This window comes from Sus scrofa, chromosome 8, assembly GCF_054392235.1.
Source record: "Sus scrofa isolate SSC_HxYL_T2T_F1_AM1 chromosome 8, Sscrofa_HxYL_maternal_Yorkshire_Landrace_v2.0, whole genome shotgun sequence".
Lineage (NCBI taxonomy): Eukaryota > Metazoa > Chordata > Mammalia > Artiodactyla > Suidae > Sus > Sus scrofa.
Genome location: NC_139390.1, coordinates 5,755,741 through 5,769,487, shown reverse-complemented (window position 1 = coordinate 5,769,487; position 13,747 = coordinate 5,755,741).

Genomic DNA, 13,747 nt, shown 5'->3' with positions numbered 1-13,747 from the left:
CCCTTCTCCTCGCTGCCTTCAGCTTTTCCTAAACCTCATACCTCTTCAGCCATTCCCCCTGCTTAAAACACCAGTGAGGTCCCTGGCCTCGGGAGAATATTCGGTGCATCTACGGAACACTTTTTAAAATGAGGTTTCATGGGAGCTGTCTTTTCAGAGAAGGGACTTTATGGCAGAGGGACAGAGATGATATGGGAGATCAATACTAAGCAGAGTGGGACCACAGATTACACACGATCCCTCAAAACAGGTAAAGGAAATGCGGTTTCTGTGTTTTGTATAAATGACCTAACCTCTGCTGGGTAGAAGCAGACAAGGGAGAGGGACCTGCAATTCGATAGCCCTGGGATCGCAGTCTCTTCCACAATCACAAGGCTCCTTCAGGGTAACAGAGTCTCTGTCAGGAATGCGCTCAGACTTTGTGGCTCCTCCTTTCTTGGCATCCACAAGGACTGGGGGTGAGGTGTTCCATGACCCTGTGGAGGCAGGTGGTTGGGCTGTCCTTGGGACTTCTTGGCTCTGTGGTGGCATGTCCAGTTTGGGCTGATCTGGTCCCTGAGCCCCTTCTGAGATCTAATGAAGGTCCGCCGGATACAAGTGGCCCCCAGGCATCATTCTGGGCACTCATCGCAAATGGTCTTGGCCGTGTGCTTCTGCTGTCAAAGCCTGTGCATTCTGTGGCTCCTTCCTTCCAACTTGAGCTTCTATGGGTCTTTTTTGCCTGTCACCAAGGCATCTGGGAAGCTCTGGGTGCTCTGTTGATCATGAAAAATGAGCAGTGCCTCCTTGAGGTCATGTATCCAGACATGTCAATGCTTCATTCTTGCCCTTGAACGCCATGTTGGTTGTTGGACTATGTGCAAAATGCAGTATCTCCTAGAGGCTTGCAACATCCTCTGGCACTGCCCGGGTAAGCAGGCCATAAATCTGATGCTTTCCAGTACCTCCAGATTACGTGGATATTTCTACCTCAAGGTCACAGGCATTTCACTTTGCTGCCCCACATCCTTCCCCCTCTTCTTCAAAAGCCAAATGGATTTTATTTCACTCTTTTTTTCCCTTTCCTTTTCTTTTTTCTTTCTTTCTTTCTTTTTTTTTTTTTTTTGTCTTTTTAGGGCTGCACCTGCGGCGTATGGAGGTTCCCAGGCTAGGGGTCAAGTTGGAGCCGTAGCTGCCAGCCTATGCCACAGCCACAGCAGTGCCAGATCAGAGCCACATCTGTGACCTACACCACAGCTCACAGCAATACCAAATCCTTAACCCACTGAGCAAGGCCAGGGACCGAAACCGAGTCCTCATGGATACCAGTTGGGTTCATTACCCCTGAGCCATGAAGGAAATGCCCACTCATTCTTCCTGTCCAGTAGGGACTTCCCTCTGTCAAGCCCTCTTCATTCCAAGGTGGTATTCTTGTTCTCCTCTTTCCTGGGAGCAGGAATGCCTGGCAGAGAATGAGATTTATACTAAGGTAGAGGAGATGAAAGTGTATATATCTGCATAATATATTCAAATGTTATTCATGTTATGGTAAATGAAATGAACACTGTAAGGCTTATAGACAAGAGAATGGGCTCACAAAGGTGAGGTGATATCTCAAATTCACAGGGAGAGTTAGTGAAGGGTCTGAAGTCCCAGGCGGGTGCTTGTTCCACTAGACAGTGAAAAAGAGATATGGGGTGTCATGCAGGGCAGAATTCGGAGTCAGGCAGACCTGGGTGTGAATTCTGCCCCCACCCCCCATTCTGGTAAATGACCTTGGGGAAGTGACTTAACTTCACTAAGCCTGTTTCTTCAGCCCCAAGTTGATCACATCTTTCAGCTTTGTTGTCACATATCAATAGAATGATGTAAAGTACAGGCTATTTGGTTAATTAGGCTGCCTTTGGCTACAAGAATATCCTTCCTCAACTGGCTGAATTAATAATTAATTAGTTATCTCACATAAAAGGGAGTGTGGGGAAGGAGTTGTTCCTGGGTTGGCTAATTCAGCACTTCGACAGTGTCAACAAAGACTGGATCCTCTCCATCTTCCTCTTTGTTCTCCATCCTCAGTGTTTTCACTAGCTCTCCTCATAGTTGCAAGATGGCTGCTGCAGCTCCGGACGTCAGATTCTCACATACCCACGTCCAGAGGCAGAGAAAGGACATGTTTTCTTCCCCGTGCGTGTCTTCTGAAGAGTAAAGAAAACTTTCCCGGCTGATTCCCATCAGTCTTTCACATATCTTTTATTTGCCAGAGCAGATCACCTGTTAGTCTGGTACCTACAGCTGCATAAGAAATCATTCCAAAATTTAGTGACATAACTACAACGACCATTTATTTGACTTACAAATCCACATTTTGGGAAGGGCAGTTTGACTTTCCTCCATGTGTAGGCTGGGGAAAGAGCAACTGGACTTTGCTCCAGGCATCTAGCCCCATGGGGAGCTAGAGAATCAAGTTCCAAGACGGCTCCTTCACACAGCTGCCAAGTGAATGCTGGCTCCTGGCTGGGCACTCTGCAGGGGCTGCGGGCCAGGAACCCTGATTCCTCCCCATGTAGCCCTCTCCATGGGCTACTGTGTTGTCCTCACAGCATGGTGGCTGTGGTCCCAGAATGAGCATCCCAAGAGAACCAGGTGGAGTCAAGATTGTTTATGACTTAGCCTTAGAAGTCACAAAGCATTTTTCTGCCACAGACACAATCCTACCCAAACGAGGGTACCTAGACCCCCGCCTGTCAGTGGGAGGAGCATCACATCTGTATCTTCAGAAGAGCATGTGGGATTGAATGCATATTGATGCAGCCATTTTTGGAAAATACAGTTTGCTGCACGTGCTCACCTCTTGGCTAACCAACAATAGGGAGATGAGACACCATGCCTGGCTAGACCTATCTGGATTTATTAGCGTGGCGATGGGCCAGGGCCTCGGTTGATTTGGAAGAAATGGGAAACTGCAGTTAGCTAGGCCACCCAAAGTATTTCACTGGGGGCTGTTCAGTAAATGATAAATGTTATTATCATCAGTCATCTAGTTCTAAGACCAGGTGGATATGTATTGAGAATCCTTTGTGCAGCTAATCAAGGCAGAAACGTCCTCGAGGAAGAATTTCTTGAGGGCAGCTGTGGAAGCTAAGCCGACTTTTCTCCCTAAGCTCTCTGCCCCGTTATGAGCCACCTTCATGGCCTGACTTTCCCTCATGCCTGAAGGGCTCACATTTTATTGGTATGGAACATTCCAACAGGGTAAGTTAGTGGGGAGTTGAGCCTTTTCTGAGGCAAACTCTGCCATTGTTCCTTCATGCCTGTCTATTTCCTTGTAGCTGTTTTCGGGTGTTAGAAAATTGGATTAAGCTTCAATCGCATTTTCCCCTAAACACAAAAGTCCAAAATTAGTAGCACATTTCTAACAGACCTCACTTAAAGCCACATCAAATTAACTAGAGTCGTTTCAAAATGGTCCTGTATATATTGTGCAGCGTGGATTGGAAAAGTTTATGAAGTGAGGTATGTTTGTAAATACTGGAAAGCTCAAAATTGTTTTGACCTTGTGATATTTGAACCATATTCTTGTAAATTGCAGTCAACTTGGAATTGACATCCTGTGGATTTACAGCCTTTTTTCCCGGTACATATTGCTTTGGAATTTTATTACAAGCTCGTTTGATGATATTTTGTTTTTATAAACCTTGATGTTATCCGAAGTTGCCTAAGATCAAAGGATATTGATGATAGAAAATTGCCTTCAAGGGCTCCTATTCAGCCCTCAGAACCCACTCATCTTAGGGATGAGGAAACTGAGGCTCAAGAAGGTGAGATAAGGGGGTATCTGAGCTAAGAGTTGCATTTGAGATTTCCCAATGCAGACTAGGTACATTCTGGACCACGATGAAGGCATATATTGAAGGGACATAGGCAACGTGAATAGCACGTTAACAAATGTGAAGCCGAGCTCAGTTCCTGGTTTCTAGAAGGTGCTTGGCTTCTGTTCTTTCTCTTTTCTAGTGGCTCCTCATCTAGTGCTTATTCTGCTGAAACAGTCTCAGGGGGAAGGAGAAGCAGCGGGGTGGACCCAGCAATGGTGGGGGTGAAGATGCTGGGTGGGAGAAGGTGATGGTTCGTTTTTTTGTTTTTTTGTTTTTTTTTTTTTTTTTTTTGCCAAAGTCCAGCTCTTAGGGATCCTAGAAGATGGCATCACTCAGGGGCTGCAACTCAGGTAGAAGATCCTTAGCTGGCAGAGAGAGTAGAGGGGGGCCCCCTTTGCTACGGGAAAGCTTTTGCCACCTACTCACCTCCCAAACATTCACTCCACCATCACTGCCCTATGAAGTCTCCTCATCTTTCTCTTCTCTGTTGCTCCTCCAGCTCTGGGCTCTGACTCACAGACTGCATGTTGGCTGCATGCCACCGAGATGTCAGTAGAGGGACTGAACCAAGGAGCAGGTCATGTCTTTTCATTTCACAAGGAGTCTTGTGTGGTTGGTCCTGGTGGGTGTGGCAGCTCAGGAATGTTCCCAGGGAACCTGGCCCCTTCTGTGCCACGTCTCCAGTGCGGGGCAATCATTAATTTGGTTAATGATGGGGTTTTGCCCCAGGTCTCCCACTTGAGTTCCAGAAAAGGAAGCAGGAAATGACAGTAGAGAAGAATGAGCCAGCTGTCCTAGGAATCCCGAGCAAGCATTGCTTACCTGTGCTGGTGGATTAACGATGCCCAGAGCCCGCCTCTGGCTGAGGGCTATGGTCTCTGTGGTCTCACCTTGAATGAGTTGGCTGAGGGGCTGCTTGAGCGAGAGTCCAGATGTGGTGCTGAGCTAGTTTTCAGGTTGAGGCTTGGAAGAAGTGGCAGCTTCCATTTCCTGTCTCTTAGACACCTGCCCGCATGGAGCCCGGCCACCATGCTGTGAGGAAGCCCAAGCCCCAAACGGAGAGGAAGCCAAGCCCCCAGCCCACAGTTTCCAGCCCACAGCCAGCACTAACTTGCCAGATGTGCAAGTGAGCCATCTTGGAAAGAGATCCTCCAGCCCTGCTGACAAAGATGAGAGCAAAGACGAGTCCTGCCCGAATGCAGGTTATAAAGGAAATAGATGACAGTTGCTATGTTGTCCCTAGGGTTTTTGGCACTGCCATAGACAATCAGAACATATGCCATTGGGAGTTCTCTCACGGTGCAGCTGGTTAAGGATCCGGCTTTGTCACTGCTGGGGCTTGGGTCGCTGCTGTTGCTCGGGTTCAGTCCCTGGCCTGGGAGCTTCCACATGCTGCAGGTGTGGCCAAAAAAATGCATAAATAAACAAAGAACACATGCCGTTGGCCAGAAGGCCATCACATGGGGACTTTTAATTGCCAAAGAGTCTGGGAAATAGAAACGTTTTAGCAGGCACCCCAGAAAAATTCCAGGTTTTCTTAGTGAAGAGTTTGTGCAATTGGCTTTGCTAAACTGGCATCTGTAACGTTTTATTAACTTCATGGTTGACATACTTGTCATCCCATCACCCTTGTCTCCATTTTAAAAACTGTTTACCCCATAAAGGAGGCACTCGACATGCAGAGCATGTACTCCGTGTATATGTGTGATTACAGATGTATAATAACTGTAATTATATCATGAATGTTACACATCTTACACAAAAAGAGAAATTTACCAAAATGGATTTTTTTTTTTTTATAGCCACACCTCAGCATACGGAAGGAAGTTCCCGGGGCCAGGGATTGAATCTGAGCTACAGCTGTGACCCACACCACAGCTGGATTCTTTAACCCCCTGCACCGGGAGGGGGAGCGCACTGACTGGAGCCACTGCAGTTGGACTCTTAACCCACTGCGCCACACCTCAAGCTCCTCAAGATGGATTTTTAAAAATATTAAACGGGATTTTTTTTTTTTTTTTTTTAAGGCTGCACTGTGACACATGAAGGTTCCCAGACTGTCAAATTGGAACTACAGCTGCTGGCCTACCCCACAGCCACAGCAACTTGGGATCCAAGCCACCTCTGTGACCTACACTGCAGCCCATGGCAATGCCAGATCCCTAACCTGCTGAGCAAGGCCAGGGATCAAACCCGCAACCTCATGGTCCCTAGTCAGATTTGTTTCCGCTCAGCCACGAGGGGAACTCCAACGGGATTTCTTTAAAACATGTTTTTATTCTCTTCATTCCCAGTGCTAACACAAAAATTGTTAATAATATCTGCGGTGCCTTTTAAAAAAGGTCTCTTGCCCCATTAAAATCAGTAGCTAGCATCTCCAGGCGTAATACACGACCATTCAGAGAGGGTTGTTGATGACAGCAGATGAGGGCCCATCGTTACCTGGCTTTTTGATGAATTCCTCTCAATCTCCCCGACTCTCTCTCTGTCTCTCACATTTCTGTTGCCGCCGATGGACATGACTTGGAGGAGGAGCCGCGGCAGACCTGCTGTCCTCTGGCCCAGCTCTCAGGCTTGCATGTTTAGTATTGTCTTCAGTCTGTGCTTTCTTTGCAGGAATTTTGTTCCCCCGTGGGTCCTTGTTCACGCACCTAGCAAGATAATATAAAGTTGCAAACCCACTTTACTGTGCACTTAGCCTACACTGTACTGGACAGGCTGACGGGGAGCTGGCACCACTGGGAGTCCCCTGCCTCCACGCCCGCCAGATTCCACCACGTGATGAACTTGCTCTCTTTTCGCTGGACGATCATGTGGACCCACCAGACCCAGGTGGGCTCCTGGGTGCCTGCATCCATCCACCTGTTAAATGCAGCGGAGCGTGGAGTTCCTTCGTGGCTCATCCGTTAACGAACCCGACTAGGATCCGTGAGGACACGGGTTCGATCCCTACCCTCGCCCTGTGGGTTAAGGAGCCAGCGTTGCTGTGAGCTGTGGTGTAGGTTGCAGACGTGGCTTGGATCCCGTGTGGCCAGTAGCTCCATTTTGACCTTTAGCCTGGGGCCTCCGTATGCTACAGGTACAGCTCTAAAAAGCAAAAAATAAATAAATAAAGCAGCAGAGCTTAATTCCCCAACTCTCTGCTAACTGCTAGTTAAGAATAAATAGAATAGTCATTCTTTCCTATTTTCTTACACCCCAGGACCCTTGCATGTTCCCCACCTGGGAGACCATTGGCTTCTTAGACTGGGAGCTTCTTTCTTTCTTTCTTTCTTTCTTTCTTTCTTTCTTTCTTTCTTTCTTTCTTTCTTTTTTGTCTTTTTGGTTTTTTTTGAGGGCCACACCCATGGCAAATGGAGGTTCCCAGGCTAGGGGTCAAATCAGAGCTGTAGCCACCAGCCTACACCAGAGCCCCAGCAACACAGGATCCAAGCTGCATCTGCGACCTATACCACAGCTCACGGCCTCACCAGATCCTTAACCCACTGATCAAGGCCAGGGATCGAACCCGCAACCTCATGGTTCCTAGTCTGATTCATTAACCACTGTGCCATGACGGGAACTCCAGACTGGGAGCTTCTTGTGGGCAAAGCCTACATTGCATCTTCTCTGAATCCCCAGTGTCTGGGGCTGTTCCAGCACCAAGTTGCTAGAGCAGCGTTTGCTCCATGAATGGATGAATGAATTAATGAGTGAATGAGTGAATAAATGAATGAATGAACAGGATCGGTCCCGGAGAAGTGGGGGCCCAAGCTCCAGCCTGGGGCTCAGAGGTGGCATTCTGGAGCCCAGGCAGCTGTCAGATTCAGGAAGGGGCTGCTCTGAAACCCGCCTCCCTGGTGCCTAGTCTTTTCATCTGTAAACAGAGAATCATAATAATAACTCATTCACACCCGTTGTCCGCAGGCGTTCACAAGACAATGTATGAGAGAATGAACGAGAGTCTTCCACGGCCTGACACCAGAACTGCTCACCCAGAGCAGAAAAAGAAAATATGATAGAGTGAGTGTCGGAGTTCCCATCACAGCTCAGCAGCAACAGACCCGACAAGTATCCACGACGCCGCCGAGGGTTCCATCTCTGGCCCCTCTCAGTGGGTTAAGGACCCGGCGTTGCCGTGAGCTGCAGCGCAGTTGGTAGATGCGGCTTGGACCTGGTGTTGCTGTGGCTGTGGTGTAGGCTGGCAGCTGTAGCTCTGCTTTGACCCCCTAGCCTGGGAACTTCCACATGTGGCGGGTGCGGCCCTAAAAAGACAAAATAATAATAATAATAATAAAGATGGGGTGAGTGTCAAGGCCAGTGCCTGGAGGCGGCTGCGGGGACTCATGTTGGTTTCCCACGCTGCTGCAGCCGCACAAATGTATTATTTTATGGTTCTGGGGGTCAGAAGTCCAGTGCGGTCTCACTGTCCTAGAGTCCAGGTGTGGGCAGGACTGGCTCCTGCTGGAGGCTCCAGGGGAGAATCAGTCACTTGTCTTTTCCAGCTTCTCAAGGCCACCAGATTCCCTGCCTCGTATCCCCCTCCTCGCCTCCAAGCCAGCCATCAACCTCCGCTTCTGTTGTTATACCACGCCTGCCTGCCTTCCTTTCTTCCTTCCTTCCTTCTTTCCCTCCCTCTCTCTCTCTCTCTTTCTCTGGCCTGGACCACGGCCTGCAGATATTCCCGGGGCAAGGGATGGACCCCAAGCCACAGCAGTGACCCGGGCCGCTGCAGTGACGACGCCAGATACTTGACCCGCTGTGCCACAAGGGACCTCCTGCGTCCCCTCTTTCTTTCTATTTTTCAATTTTTACAGGTTTTATTGAAGTAGCGTTGATGTACAAGGCTGTGATGACGTCTGCTGCACAACACAGCGATCCAGTTCTGCGTATACAGACCTCATTCTCTGTCAGCGTCTTTTCCTCCCCAGAGCATCGCAGACGAAGGGGTAGAGTTCCCCACCGGCCAGTGAGTCCATGGACCACAGTGCGCATCACCGCTTGCTGAGTGGTCCTCTTGCCTCCCACTTAGAAGGACTCTTGTGATGACACTGGGTCCACCCTGATGATCCAGGGTAGTTCGCCACCTGAAGATCCTGAGTGTAATCAGATCTGCAGCGGTCCCGCTGCCATTCAGAGTTTGCAGGGATGAGAATCTGAACATCTTTGGGGGGAAGGTGCTTTATTCAGCCTCTCACAGTCAACTCCCTTCTCACTTCGCCTGGGACAACCAGGTTTAGCCCTGACCGTCTGGTGCCCTGGAAGTCTCCTTGGTCCCATGCAAACGGACCACTGGCTTGCTAGCAGGCAGCGTCATTAATGGCTAATACCTGGGCTGTGGGATTTGACAGATCTGGATTGGAATTGCCTTTCAGCCACTTAGGAGGTGTGGCCCTTTGTGCAACTTACTTTAGCCTCGGTCTCTTCACCTGAAAAGGGGGAATAGTAACAGCACCTCACTTCGGGGCTGATGTGAGGATCAACGGGAGGGTGTGTAAGGGTGACACTTACAACAGTGCTAGATGTGTCACCATTACTGTTATTCCATGGAGAGGTCTGCGTGGGGGGCACTGGGGTCCCAGGAATTGCCCCCAGTTCCTAAGCCCTCCGTCCTGAGCCTGCCCCCACCCCCCAAGCCCAGTGTGGCCCAGACGCCTCCAAGGGCACTTTCCTGGAAGACCCCTTGGCAGGCGGAGGGGGGAGCACCGGAGCAGGTGGACAAGTTCTGATGTGCTGCGCCAAGCCCCGTTCCTGGGCTGCTCCCCAGGGTGGGGTGGAGCTTTCCTCAGCTGGGAGGCTACCAGGTCCCTCGGCCAGACGTTCAGGGTGTGGACAGTGACCTTGGCAAAGCATAGGCAAGGGAGGGGCCTTCTATGCCTCCGTCTTTCTCCCTCCAGAAAGAAGCGGTGGTGGGGGGGCACCCCTTATCCACCCATCCAAACTCAACAGCCTATTTAAGTTTATTTCGAGGTCAGTGTATTTAGCTCTGGGCTGCTTTGCTGATTGGTATTTGTTTAGGAGACAAATTTGTTCTGCATGAACAAGTCGGGGTTATTTCGCCCCCCTGATTGGCTCGACAGGAGACGGCTGCAGAGTCCAGGTACGGTGGGATTTTGACCTTGGAGGAGCAGTTGGCTTGAATTAGAGCATTCTGCCTCTGCCTTGTGATTGCATCTCATTTGAATTTTACTTCCTGTCTTGGCATTGGGAAGCGCTGGGCCTTCGAGGCTGGGTTCCTGCGTTAGAATCCCCATGGCGTCAGGCCTCAGGAATAAAAGTCTGCTTTGATGGAGCCAGTGGCTTCAATGGTGCACACTCCGAGGTATCCAGGCCTGTGGTGCAGGGTGCCCAGTGTGGCAGGACAGCTGGCAGAGCCCAAAGTTGGCAAGTGGACAACGAGAGGAAATTCCAGAAGCTTCCTCTCAAGGTCCACTGGGCTGGCCACAGGGCCAGTGGTTGTGAAAAAGGCATACTCATATGCTGCTCTCCTAGAGCTGACAGTCCAGCAGGGAGACCCCTGATTGCAGTTACATAGTAATATTTTAATAATTATTTTATTTATTTATTTTGCTTTTTAGGGCCACACCTGCGACATATGTAGGTTCCCAGTCTAGGGGTCCAATCGGAGCTGTAGCTGCCAGCCTACACCAGAGCCACAGCAAGGCAGGATCCCGAGCCACATGTGTGACCTACACCACAGCTCATGGCAACGCCGGATCCTTAACCCACTGAGTGAGACCAGGGATCGAACCCGCAACCTCTTGGTTCCTAGGCGGATTCGTTAACTGCTGAGCCACGGCGGGAGCTCCCAAAATTATTTAATATTTTAATAACTAAATGAAAATATTGGCCTGGGGCTGGAGGATGCAAGTCTGGTCTCAGCAGTGTCATGGTGTCGTGGTGGTTTCCTCTCCAGACTCAGCCCTGACTTTTCTGAGGTCCTTTCCTGCTCCAGCCACACCGAGTAGCTGGCCACGGCTCTGCTCTTCGCTCAGGCTGTTCCCCTGCGTGATAAACTCCTACTCCTCCAATTCACCGCAGGCATCTGCTGCTCCAAAAGTGTTCCCTGCCCTCCTGCGGGCCGAAACTTGACTGTCCCTCCCCATGCGTGACCTGCCCTGTCCCTATCACACTGTATTGTAATTTCCGTTTACTCCACGTCTCACATCAATTTCTCATATTTGTTTCTGGAGAGATAATTCACATGCCATAAACGTCACTGTTTTCGCGTGCACAAGCCCTCGTTTTTAGTATATACGTCGCGTTGTGTAACCACCACCACTTACCCGCCTCCCCAAAGAATCCCTGGACCCATCAGCAGATCCAATGTTCCCTGTCCCCCCAGCCTGAGCACCACTAACCTGCTTTCTTTTGAGGGGAAGTTCCAGGCTAGGGACTGAATCCACACCAGCTGTGACAATGCAAGGTCCTTAACCTGCTGTGCCACGAGGGAACTCCTAACCTGCTCTCTCTATAGCTTTGCCTCTTCTGGACGTTTCACCGTCAGTGGAATCCTACAATATGTGACCTGCTGTGACTGGTTTCTTTCACTCAGCATATTTTTTCAAAGTTTATTCAGGCTGTAGAATCAGAATTCTATCTCATCCCCCTCCTCCCTTTTTTGGGGCCACACCTGAACCACATGGAAGTTTCCAGACTAGGGGTCAAATCGGAGGTGCAGCTGCTGGCCTATGCCACCACCACAGCAATGCTGCTGCACCGCAAAGGCAACGCTGCATCCTTAACCCACTGAGCAAGGCCAGGGATCGAACCCACATCCTCATGGATACTAGCTGGGTTCTTAACCCACGGAGCCACAGTGGGAACTCCAGAATCACATCCCTTCTATGGCTGAAAAATATTCCATTGTTTGGATAGATCACATCTTGTTGATCTATTTATGCGCTGATGGACATATGGGTGGTTTCCACTATTTGGCTGCCGTGAATAATGCTACAGTGAACAAGGTTTTCTGTGCTCAGCGCCCTTGGGTACAGACCTAGGAGTGGAAATGCTGGGTCGCATGGTTACTATGTTTAAATTTTGCAGAACTGCTGAATTGTTTTCCAAAGCAGCGGCACCACTCACATTCCCAGCGGCTGCGTTTGAGGGCGCTAACTTCTCTACTTCTTTACCAACACTGTTTCTGTCTTTCTATCACAGCCATCCTTGTGGGTGTACATGAGTATCTCATTGTGGCTTCGATTTGCATTTCTCTAAGGAATAGTAATGTTAAGCACATTTTCTCTCTTTAGAAAAAATTCTTTATTAACATATGGTTGATTTACAATGTCAATTTCTGTCAGCTGATTCGCTATGTCAAGTTCTGTAAGTTCTGCTTTACAGAAAAGCGACCCGGTCATATATATATATATATATATATATATTACCTTCCATCATGGGAAGTGGGTTAAGAACCCCACTAGTATCCACGAGGATTTGGGTTGGATTCCCCAGCCTCGCTCAGTGGGTTCTATCGCAAGTGACTGGATAGAGTTCCCTGGGCTGCACAGCAGGACCTCATTGCTTATCCATCCTAAATGGAATAGCTGCACCTACTACTCCCACACCCCCGTCCATCCCACTCCCGTCCCCTCCCCCTCCCCCCGGGCAACCACAAGTCTGTTCTCCACGTCTGTGATTCTACTTCTGTTCTCCTGGGGCTCCAGCCTGCAGATGGCAGGTGGTGGGGCTTCTTGGCCTCCAAAGCCAATTTCTCATAATTCCTGTTTTCCTGGAAAAACAAGAGCTCATTCTCTCTCTCTCTTTCTCCAAACACATGTATATATACATTCACATTTCTCAGGCGAGCCCTGATACAGGCGCCTTCCTCTCTGTCACTGCAGGCGCTGTTTTCCTCAGCCCAGAACATCTTTTTACCCTTGGCTGACTCCTCCTCCATTCACACCGTTCTGCGCAGGCCTCCCACTCCAGGAAGGCTTCCTTGATGCCCCTTCTCCACCTAGGCTGGGGTAGCTGCCTTCGCAGAAGCCTCATCGCTCCAGCTCCCTGCATCAGAGGCTGGACAGCAGCAGATAAGAGTGTGGGCTCTGTGGAGTTCCCGTTGTGGCTCAACGGCAACAAACCTGACTAGTATCCATGAGGATGCGGGTTCAGTCCCTGGCCTTGCTCAGCGGGTTAAGGATCCGGCATTGTCATGAACTGTGGTGTAGGTTGCAGACACAGCTCGGATCCCACATGGCTGTGGCTGTGGTGTAGGCCGGCAGCTGCAGCTCCTATTCGACCCCTGGCCTGGGAACTTCCATATGCTGCAGATTTGGCCCTAAAAAGCAAACAAAAAAAAAAAGAGTGTGGGCTCCAGAATCCGAATAGTGACTTCAAGTGACTTCCTTGTGTCTGCTTCTCAGCTGCCAAGCGGAGATAGATGGTCCTATCAGGATCCAGCTTGCAAATCTGTCCTGAGGATGAAATGAAATGACACTTGTACAGCATGTGAGCAGAGCCTGCCCATGCACGTGATGAGCTCATGGCTGTTCTCTGCGGCACCAGGTGGCCAGTTCTACTCCTGTGTCCCCTCCCCGGCTAGACCATGAGTGAACTCCTTGAACGAAGTGACACAGACTAGGTGCCCAGGAAGTATGAGGGGAATTGAATTAGTAATTGCAAAACAGGCAGAACGCCCTCCTACCCCGCTCACCTCTCAGCATGTGGGGATTAAATGCAGCAGGCAGGGGAGAGCCCTTTGCCATTGGTATAAAAGGTAGCAATTTTATAATTGGATTATTAGAAAAGCTTTGCATCCTCAAGCCATTGCTAACACAGTCTGTCCCTGGAGTTTGGTTCAGCACTAAAATCATGGTTATTCTCTCTAATGCTCCTGAAAATGAACTTCTCAGAGGCGAAAATAAGAATTAAGAACCAACACGTTGAGAGTTCCCGTCGTGGCTCAGTGGTTAACG